At 39.7% G+C, this 11,600-nt stretch overlaps 1 long non-coding RNA gene across 1 annotated transcript in view; it reads right to left on the reverse strand.

Annotated features, from left to right (window-relative positions):
* LOC310641547 overlaps positions 1 to 11,022 on the reverse strand; it is a 28,953-nt gene extending 17,931 nt beyond the window's left edge. The window contains exon 1 of the long non-coding RNA XR_014492759.1: positions 10,995 to 11,022. This is a non-coding gene — a long non-coding RNA (uncharacterized lncRNA). The remainder of the gene's footprint in view (positions 1 to 10,994) is intronic.
* Positions 11,023 to 11,600: the final 578 nt, after the last annotated feature.

The following is an 11,600-nucleotide window of genomic DNA, read 5'->3' on the forward strand; positions in this document are numbered from 1 at the left end:
ATTTTGACTCCACCGAACCACAGAGTTCGGGTCTACCCAGCACAGCAGGCAAACAGGTAGACCGGGAGTTGCCAAACAATGCTCCAAAAGAGCACGAAGTCCCCCCAAGTACCTACAAGATTTTGTAACCAAATGAATGTGTGTGCTATCCAGGGGGAAGGGGTGTAATGTACTGGCCTTCTATATGCTGAAAGTACTTGTTTGCTTGTACCATTTGCTAATTGTTTAAGTTCATGTGTATGTTTGTAACGGTTGCTGGGCCAGCCTAGACTGGCTGTCGCCAGCTGGCTAAGTAGGTTTTTGGGTGGGAAACTACTGCTTTAAACTATTGGTCGCCGCCTATAACCGTATAAATAGCTGCACAGCAGCTCCTATGTTGCTTCTGTTATGTTCTGACCTTCAATAAAGACTGTTGCTGTTTAAACTCTCTGTCTTGCTCAATGCCTGCAAAGAACCAACTACACAACAAAGAACTTGCAGGCCCAACTAATCATCCACACCTCATGCTATGCTGCTCAATTCTACAATTCCACAATCAGTATTAATATTGGAGCCAAGATTTTTACGTTTCTACCCAAAGTTCAGTGAGAACTTTCTGAATGACTTTATCTGTTCCTTCTCCCCCATTCTTCATTGTTAACAAGAAAGATACATAGTTTAAGACTAGTAATTCCTGGATTCTGTAATCATTAGGAGCCACTATCCTCTTCCCATAATTTCTGGTTTTTGGAATGGTTAGACAAAAACATTTTGTGTTTGAGTATGAACTTCCACTTTCAAAATTACTCTTGGTAATTTCTTTTCATCACTTTTTCCTACTAGGGACTATCTTAGGAAATCTTCAAAATGTGTTCTATTTTGACAACTACTTATTATCTAGAATAACAATAACTATCCTCATATGGGCCTTCTATTGAAAATCCAAAATAGCAAAGAAATAACCAATTGTTCTGGCCAAGCTGCACTTAATTTAAAATACGTATGAGATAAAGTATTTTAAAAGAAACAGAAAAGTCTGTAGCATTGACTTGTTTTCACTCTCCTATCTGAAAGAGTGCACCTTAACTTTTTTTCTGAATGTTCTGCATTATTTGTTTATAGTGTCTAGTAATCCTCTGGAACAAAGTTATATTCAGGAGAATGCAAGATGGTATCTAAGCAACCAATACCACTTGGTCCTGTATAATACCAGAAGACTCCAGATGTTGTAGGAGAGAGAAGTTGCTCTGCTGATGATGGTAAGTCGCATATCTGAAAAACTTACTCTTCTATGGAGAAATCCACTGAAATAATGATACCAGTGTCCTTTGATGAAAACATTCATGAATTCATGTGCACTTGAGTAGAAATCTAAATATTGATATTAAATAAGCCATATCTAAACTTTCAGAGAATTAAGGGAACTATGGTGCTTAGTACTGTTCTCCTTGACATTACTTTTTTTTACTATTCAGTTTTTTTTATTCTGTTTATTATAGCACTGTTCAAATCCTAAATGGTTATGACGGCAATTTCACATTCCCTCAGAGGCTGATTTTTCTGGTTGGCCGAGAGTGAAGGGCAAACTGTTTCTAATTCAGGCATTTTTAAACAGAGGTGTTAAGCTTTCTCAAAACAAGAAAACTATGGCCGTTTTAACCCATATGACTACCAAACTGAACTAGAACATAAGATCCTAAATATATCTGACTTAAATCTCACTGAATAGAATAGGTTCCTACTCTATTCTATGTATATAATGTTATATTCTAACAATTATGTATATAAACAGTTTTCATATTACTGTCAAATTATGTGTTTCTTAAATTTGCTGCTGACCTTTTTCCTAAGGAGATCAAAGGAATCACTCTTCATTTTATCCAACATGCTTATGATTAGATTGAACAGAGGTATGGAGATTGTATGAGCTCATAAATGGCTGGGGCTTGGGTTTTCATCCAATGTTTTAATCCTGTACCACACAGGTGTTGCTGGTTCAAGTATGTACCTTCTTGGATTATTTTATTTGTGCTTCCAACTAATATTTCCTTCAATAAAATGGAATTTCTCCCCTTTCACATTATAATTTTTTGCAGAGTAGAAAGGCTTAATGGGAAGGAAGGTTGAGGAAAATTTCTGTGGTAAATGAAACTGGTCACAGGCAATCTGGAGTATACTATTTGAATGTCATTCTTCCGAACATGAAGATTTAGAGAATATCCTTAATCCACTCCCTGTTCTCAGTCCTGCCACTTTGAAATGTTATGAACAAACTTATCTGAAAAACGTTTCTTGAAAATGAAGTATATTTTGGACTGTAGACGCGCTTGGTAGTTAAATTTCACTATTTTTTTGTCAGCCTAAAATGGTTGCAGATAAAACATTCATAAATATAGTTCCTAAGCTTATGTTTGTGGATTAATGGGAAACATCAGCTTTCTCTTTTCCTTCAATATGCCTGTTTGAGTTGTTCCTGATTTTCTTAGCTTAGTGTCTTTTTTGTTTTTCACCTGAATGTATTTAGCAGACATTTACGGGTAAAAAAAATCAGGGAAGTCACTAGATGGAAAGAAAGAGGAGGCTATCTATATCTCTGTACTACCTTATAACTTGTACCTGGATATTGGCAGCACAAATATGGCAATACTAACTAAAGAGCACCCCTTTAAAACTACAGTACTTTGTTTTTATTTCCAGAATTCTTTGGTACTTCCTATACGTTTCTGGAAAAAAAATATTCTTCTTTCTCACATACTACTCTGATCCATATATTATGCTGATGCAGTTCAAGTGACGTAGTCGTTCTTCCCAGTGTTAACCACAAGCCATATTTAGTCCTCTCATTTGATATTTTTAAATCAGGGATCATCTTTTTGTGATCAGAGGCCACCCTCTGAACCTCAAAGTTACAATAGTAATAGAGTAATGTCACCAGAACAGGGATCGATTTAGAAGAGTTTAAGCAAAATACCGCTTCATGGATAACTGCCTTGTTGTGGTGAAGGGTTTTGCATAATTCAATGAAGCTATGAGCTATGCCCTGCAGGGCCACCCAAGATAGACAGGTAATAGCAGAGAGTTCTGACAAAACGTGATCCACTGGAGAAGGAAAGGGCAAACCACTCCAGTATATTTGCCATGAAAACCCTATGGACAGTACCAAAAGGCAAAATGATATGACGCTGGAAGATTAGCCCCTCAGGTCAGAAGGCGTCCAATATGCTACTGGGGAAGAGCAGAGGGCTAGTACTAGTAGCGCCAGAAAGAATGAAGCGACTGGGCCAAAGCCGAAAGGACGCTCAGCTGTGGATGTGTCTGGTGGTGAAAGGAAAGTCCGATGCTGTAAAGATTTTTTCTCCATAGGAACCTGGAATGTAAGATCCATGAATCAAGGAAAGCTGGACGTGGTCAAACAAGAGATGACAAGAGTGAACATTAACATCTAAGGAATCAGCGAACTAAAATGGACAGGAATGGGTGAATTTAATTCAGATGCGGGCAAGAATCCCTCAGAAGAAATGGAGTAGCCTTCATAGTCAATAAAAAAATAGGAAAAGCAATACTGGGATACAATCCCCAAAATGACAGAATGATCTCAGTTCGAATCCAAGGAAACCATTCAATATCACAGTAGTCCAAGTCTATGCCTCAGCCACCAGTGCTGAAGAGGATGAAATTGACCAGTTCTATGAAGCCCTACAGCACCTTATAGAACTAACACCCAAAAATGATGTTAGTTGCGAAGTCGTGTCCGACCCATCACGACCCTATGGACAATGTTCCTCCAGGCCTTCCTGTCCTCTACCATCTTCTGGAGTCCATTTAAGCTCACACCTACTGCTTCAGTGACTCCATCCAGCCACCTCATTCTCTGTCATCCACTTCTTCTATTGCCCTCAATCTTTCCCAGCATTAGGCTCTTCTCCAGTGAGTCCTTCCTTCTCATTAGGTGGCCAAAGTATTTGAGTTTTAGCTTCAGGATCTGGCCTTCTAAAGAGCAGTCAGGGTTGATCTCCTCTAGGACTGACCGGTTTGATCGCCTTGCAGTCCAAAGGACTCGCAGGAGTCTTCTCCAACACCATAGTTCAAAGGCCTCAATTCTTTGGTGCTCAGCCTTTCTTATGGTCCAACTTTCACTGTTATACGTTGCAACTAGGAAGACCATAGCCTTGACTATACGCACTTTTGTTGACAGGGTGATGTCTCTGCTTTTTAGTGTGCTGTCTAGATTTGCCATGGCTTTCCTCCCGAGGAGCAAGCATCTTTTAATTTCTTGGCTGCAGTCCCCATCTGCAGTGATCTTGGAGCCCAGGAAAATAAAATCTGTCACTACCTCCATTTCTTCCCCATCTATTTGCCAGGAATTGAGAGGGCCGGATGCCATGATCTTGGTTTTCTTAATGTTAAGTTTCAACCCAGGTTTTGCACTCTCCTTCTTCACCCACAACACGAGGCTCTTTAGTTCTTCTTCACTTTCTGCCATTAGAGTGGTATCATCTGCATATCTTAGGTTGTTGATATTTCTTCCAGCAATCTTAATTCCAACTTTTGATTCATCTAGCCCTGCCGTTCTCATGATGTGCTCTGCATATAAGTTAAATAGGCAGGGCGACAGTACACAGCCTTGCTGGACTCCTTTCCCAATTTTGAACCAATCAGTGGTTCCGTGTCAAGTTCTCACTGTTGCTTCTTGGCCCACATATAGGTTTCTCAAGAGACAAATAAGATGGTCTGGTACTCCCATCTCTTTAAGAACTTGCCACAGTTTTTTTTTAATCCCATTTATATCCTGCCCTTCTCCGAAGACTCAGGGTGGCTTACACTCTAAGCACAAATCAATGTGCTTAGCAATAGCCTTCATTCTATTCATATGCCTGCTTATTAGGGCTTTCGGGGGGCCCAAGCAGCATTATTACAAAGTCAGCTTATTGGCCCCAACAATCTGGGTCCTCATTTTACCTACCTTAGAAGTATGGAAGGCTGAGTAAACCTTGAGCCTGGTGGGATGCGAACCCATGTTATGATCCACACGATCAAAGGCTTTAGCATAGTCAATGAAGCAGAAGTAGATGTTTTTCTGGAACTCCCTAGCTTTCTCCATGATCTAGCGTATGTTGGCAATTTGATGTCTAATTCCTCTGCCTCTTCAAAATCCTGCCTGTACTTCTGGTAGTTGTCGATCCACATACTGCTGGAGTCTAGCTTGTAGGATTTTAAGCATGACTTTACTAGCATGAGAAATGAGTGCAATGGTGCGATAGTTTGAACATTCCTTGGCACTGCCTTTCTTTGGAATTGGAATGTAAACTGATCTTTTCCAATCCTGTGGCCACTGTTGAGTTTTCCAAATTTGCCGTCAAATTGAGTGCAGCACTTTTACTGCATCATCTTTTAAGATTTTGAATAGCTCAGCTGGAATACTGTCACCTCCACTAGCTTTGTTGTTCCTCAGCTTTTCTAAGGCCCACTTCACATTCTAGGATGTCTGGCTCGAGGTCAGTGACCACCTCACTGTGATTATCAGGGACATTAAGCTCATTCTTGTATAGTTCTTCTGTGTAATTTTGCCACCTCTTCTTAATCTCTTCTGCCTCTGTTAGGTCCCTCCCATTTTGGTCCTTTATCATGCCCATTTTTGCATGAAACGTTCCCTTCATCTCTCCAATTTTCTTGAAAAGATCTCTGGTCCTCCCTATTCTATTGTTTTCTTCTATTTCTTTGCACTGTTCATTTAAGAAGGCATTCTTATCTCTTCTAGCTATTCTCTGGAATTCTGCATTCAATTGGGCGTATCTTTCTTTTTCTCCCTTGCCTTTCGCTTCCCTCCTTTCCTCAGCTATTTGCAAAGCTTCCTCAGACAACCATTTTGCTTTCTTGCATTTCTTTTTCTTTGAGATGGTTTCAATTGCTACCTGTTGTACAATGTTGCGAACCTCTGTCCATAGTTCTTCAGGCACTCTGTCTATCAGATCTAATTCCTTAAATCTATTTGTCACCTCTACTGTATATTCAACAGGGATATGATTTAATTCATACCTGAGTGGCCTAGTGCTTTTCCTTATTTTCTTTAGTTTAAGCCTAAATTTTGCAATGAGAAGCTCATGGTCTGAGCTACAGTCAGCTCCTGATCTTGTTTTTACAGACTGTATAGAGCTTCTCCATCTTTGGCTGCAGAGCACATAGTCAATCTGATTTCTGTGTTGACCGTCTGGTGATATCCACGTGTAGAGCCGTCTCTTGGGTTGTTGCAAAAGAGTGTTTGCTATGACCATCGTATTCTCTTGACAAAATTCTATCAGCCTGTGCCCTGCTTCATTTTGCACTCCAAGGCCAAACTTGCCTGTTTTTCCGGTTATAGGATTCCAATCCCCCATGATGAAAAGCACATCATTTTTGGGTGTTAGTTCTATAAGGTGCTGTAAGGCTTCATAGAACTGGTCAATTCCATCCTCTTCAAGCACTGGTGGTTGGGGCATAGACTTGGACTACTGTAATATTGAATGGTTTGCCTTGGATTCGAACTGAAATTATTCTGTCATTTTGAGGATTGTATCCCAGTATTGCTTTTCCTACTCTTTTATTGACTATGAAGGCTACTCCATTTCTTCTGAGGGATTCTTGCCCACAGTAGTATACCTGATGGTCATCTGAATTAAATTCACCCATTCCTGTCCATTTTAGTTCGCTGATGCCTAAGATGTCGATGTTCACTCTTGTCATCTCTTGCTTGACCACGTCCAGCTTTCCTTGATTCATGGATCTTACATTCCAGGTTCCTATGGAGAGAAAATCTTTACAGCATCGGACTTTCCTTTCACCTCCAGACACATCCACAGCTGAGCGTCCTTTCGGCTTTGACCCAGTCGCTTCATTCTTTCTGGCACTACTAGTACTATCCCTCTGCTCTTCCCCAGTAGCATATTGGACGCCTTCCGACCTGAGGGGCTCGTCTTCCAGCATCATATTGTTTTGCCTTTTGGTACTGTCCATAGGGTTTTCATGGCAAAGATACTGGAGTGGTTTGCCCTTTCCTTCTCCAGTGGATCACGTTTTGTCAGAACTCTCTGCTACGACCTTTCCGTTTTGGGTGGCCCTGCACGGCATAGCTCATAGCTTCATTGAATTACGCAAGCCCCTTCACCACAACAAGGCAGTAATCCATGAAGGTAATCCTTTTTACATTGACCCAAATGCATTCAAGACAGTTTTCATCATTGTTGTGCTCTATTTCTGTAGATATATAGTTATTTCTTATATATTCTTATATTTCTTATATCTACCTCCTCTTTTATTTGGTCTGTTCCTTTTAAATAATCTAAATCCCTCTAGCTGTATGTTCCAAGCTTCCATAATGACAACAATATCATATCTGCCCTCATTTACTTAAATTTCTAATTCACACTGTTTATTTCTCATACTCTGTGCATTGGTATATAGACATTTGAGTCCTTTATCACTGTCCCTGGATTTATTTTCTACATAACCTGTGTGCTGCCTGGTATTTCCTTACCACCTGTTTGATTAGTGCATTGGTAGGGCACTCACTATTAAAATTCATTGATACATGTGTATTCTTAATACATTTAATGCCATGCATTCAGATCTGATTGTGTATCTGCAAATGATACTTTTAATTTATAAAATGAAAATAACAGCTGTCTGGTATGGTACAGATCAGGATTAGCAAAGTAGCAGATGGGGAAGAATGTTACTTAGTTGTCCCCTCTAAAGTGCATTCTTATTCAATGAAAATGAGACCATTGTAGGTTGGAAAAATTAAAATAATGCTTCTTGAATGTCATAGTCCTAATCCCAGTCTTTCCTCTTGCCTTTATACAGCTGTTCTATTTTTCCAGAATTAGACAAGTTAATTGCAATTATGCGATTAATTGCAATTATGCTATTGGGAAATGTCTGACCTCAATATTATTGACATAATGATGTCTGGTCTTTAGTGTTAATAAATCCTGGCAAATTTACATATTTAGATCCACCTGAAAGCTTGTCCATACAACTGTATTTCAGCATATTAAGCAGTTATTGACTTTGATAAGGTGCTATGTTTAATAAGATGTGGAAAGTTCAGATCACTTCCCTTAAATATTGCCACCTAGAGAGATCTAGGCAGCTTGCCTTTTTCATGGTAGCCCCTGCTCTGTAAAACATGGTTCCCCCTGGCAGATGCACCTCTTAAACTTACAGAAGTCTATAAATAGCTGTCTCTTCCCCCAAGCAAAAGGTTAAAATACAGTTGGGAAAAGCAAAGGAAATTTGGTTGTGCTGCCAGGTTACTTTATTGTTTTTTTCTTTATGTTTTTATGATGATTGGCTTTATATAACTATTGTGAGCAACCCAGATTTGTGGCTCCACAATGAGTGACCACACCAACCTTATAAATAAATCCAATCACTTTTGCCTTGAATAGGAATGCTTGAAATTGTAATTTAATAAGATGGAAAGTTACAGGTAACACGTATGGAACTGGACTGTTTATTTTTCCCTGAGGAAGAAGAAGACATTTTGTTTCTCAACCAAGAAGCTTCATCAGTTCTGGCAGGATGGTGCCCATCCATCACCCTCACCATCCTGCCTCATTCATGAAGCTTCATGAATGAGAAACCTCTTCTTCTTCCTCAGGAAAAAAAACAGTCCAGCTGTTTTTTGAAAAGGCACCTTTGAGATAACTATGACCTGGATGACTGAGAATCTCCACAAACTAGAGCAATTTAATTGGATTAACAAAGGGTTGATTCACTGAGTGTGAACTTGTAGTTTTTGGATAAACTATTGTTTAAACCGTATCATGAACAAGTGCGATATCACTGGTTAAAAGTATAAAAGATAAATTAGAGAATGCCTAGCATCAAGCATTATTGGAATATATCTCCCCTTTTCCCAATTTTGAAGCTGGAAATAGAGAGTTGAGACCATGTGTAAGAGGAGTAAACAGATACCAGGATTGCCTTTTTCTCTATATTGACTTTATGCTATCTAAATAAATTTAAAAATATTTTTAAAATATAAAATGTTAAAGGGGACAGGAAGCCTGGTACCTTTAGGAATATTGCATGTTGGCAACTCTGGATGATAAACTGGGGATATCAGCCATATAGAAACATGTTATTGTATGAAGGACTCAAAGGAGATTGGTAGAAATGAAAATGCTGGATTAATCAAAACAAGGGGAAAATGTGTTGTGTGTGCGTGTGTGTGTTTATGCTGGGGAAGGGAAACATGTTACTGAGGTCCTTTGAGAAAGTGCTCATTGAATTGTGAAATTAATCATTACTATGATAAATTGTTTATCTGGCCTACTGGGTGACAAAATCATTCATGCCTTTCAACACACTCTGTGCTGCCTCTTTGTGCAGCTGTAAGGTGGTTGCAAAGTAAAATTTATTTTTTTAAAAAATAAAAAGCAAGTATATGACTTTTTAAAGAGGAATGTGCTCCAGAGATCCCCTGACTCTCCTATAACTAAACCTTCCAAGGGAAGTCCAACAGTAATGAAAGAACTACTTTGTTAAGCCAATCTATGGATTCTCAGTGGTCTGGTCCTCACTTATTGCTGCTTAATGTCAGGTCGGTCTGTACTAAGCCCTCTCTTACACATGAGTTTATCATAATATATTACCAAAACCTGGTTGAGCTCAGAAGGGCTGTTGCTTTCTTAACATAGGCCTGAGTTTAGGTTTGGCATTAGCAGCAGCATCAGGGCACAAGGTTAGTAGCTACTTTATTTGGAAAGCTCTGATGGCAGGCACAGGCACTGCACCACAGATAATTGCTTGTTACATCTTATTTGTAAAACAGGGTAGTAGGGAGTACTTGGGGTTGCTGAAATTATACTGGCCTCCATGCTGCGCAGCAACTTCCTTGCCTGATCTGCTTTATCACATTGACTGGTTGGCAATTGAGTTCCCTATACTGATGTTTCTATGGGATTTCAGTCTCTTCTCTTAGGGGACTGAAGCAGTTAAGAGTTTATGGGGCAAGAGCAATGGACCTGTCCCAGATTACTGGAACCTAGCACATACGGGGGAGGAGCTCATGTATTGAGTCTGGATTTTGTCTCAGAGCAGATGTACTGTAAAATTTGACCCTTTTTGTAGTTGGATCGTTCCCTGGTAGTGCTGGAACTTGCTAAGCACATTGATTTGTGCTTAGATTGCAAGCCGCCCTGAGTCTTCGGAGAAGGGCGGGATATAAATGGGATTTAAAAAAAAGTGTTGCTCCTCATTGCAGAGAAGAAGGTCCTATTATTTATGCTCAATGCATCTATTTTGTTTCCTGGGGTTTCATGGAAAGGTTCTTGAATCTCATGTGGACTGTTCAGTATTTGCTTCCTGAAACGAGGGAATGAGGGAACATTGGAAGCCTTGCATAGGATTGCTAAGCAACCTCCCTATTTATGCTGATCCCATGAGTTGCTTGGATTTCCAAAGAGTTCTGGGATAGGAAGCCTCAGAAGATAAAGATGAAAACAAAGACTAAACAAACATGAGTATGAACTCATACACATATCAATGAAAGAGTATTGGAAACCTATTTAAATTATCCATAAGTCAGTAACTAAAAAAGGGTCTGTAATATTCCCACTGATCGGTGTCTTTTAAAAAGGCCTTAAAAATATTATCAGAATTATGCTAAGTTGGCAATGTGATAGTTTAGTGCTTCAATTGATTAAATGAGATAAATGTATCATTGATTCCTCCCTCTGTCAATACTTTTTTTCTTATCCTCTCACTTTACCCGTTCTATACTAGGAATTGAATTTGCTTTATCTACAACAAAAAAAGAATACTCTATATCAGACATATCAAACTCGTGATGTCATGTGATGTCACATGATGTATCATGACTTTTTCCCCATTGCTGGCAATGGGGTGGACACGGTTTCAGTGTGACACATCCAGCCCATGGGCCGGCAGTTTGACATGCCTGCTCTATATCAAATAAATGCCCAGCTTGCTTGCTCGCCCTTCCCCCCAAAACACGCCGCTCACTCACTCACCCTTCCTCCAAAAACAGACCACTTGCTCTGTCTCTCCTCACTGTTTCAGTAAGAAAAGCTTCTCTTCTCGGTCTGCCCCTTTTATACCTTCTCTCTGCCCTCCTCCTCTTCTTTCTGGGTGCACCAGAAGCTCCAATTATCATGTTGCCACATGCGCAGATCCTGGGGATTCTGCCAAGCTTTGCAGCTCCAGCTGATCTCCTCCAGGTCTGTGCAGTTCCGCTTTAACTGGTTCCCTCCCCCACTACAATTATCTAGGGATCACATACCACCAGCCAGGTGCTAAAGTACCACTAGTGGTACACGTACCACGGGTTGAAAAGTCCTGTGTTAGAAGATTAAGAACTAAGGGTTGTTTTTTCAATCAAATGGCATAAACAAACTGTGCTATCTTCTAGAAATGCCACAGCTTTCAGACTCAATTCAATGTAATCTGCTTCATTGTGCCTTAGCGTGTTGTATGAATGCAACAAATTCAGTGAAAAATATTTTCCTTGTATTCTGCAGGAAATTATCTATCAATGCAGATAAATTTATACTGAACATTATTTAAAATATATGAAGCATTGCTGGACTTGGAAGCCTATGGTAAAGCTAGTGAAGTTT

This window comes from Vipera ursinii, assembly GCF_947247035.1.
Source record: "Vipera ursinii genome assembly, chromosome: 5".
NCBI lineage: Eukaryota > Metazoa > Chordata > Lepidosauria > Squamata > Viperidae > Vipera > Vipera ursinii.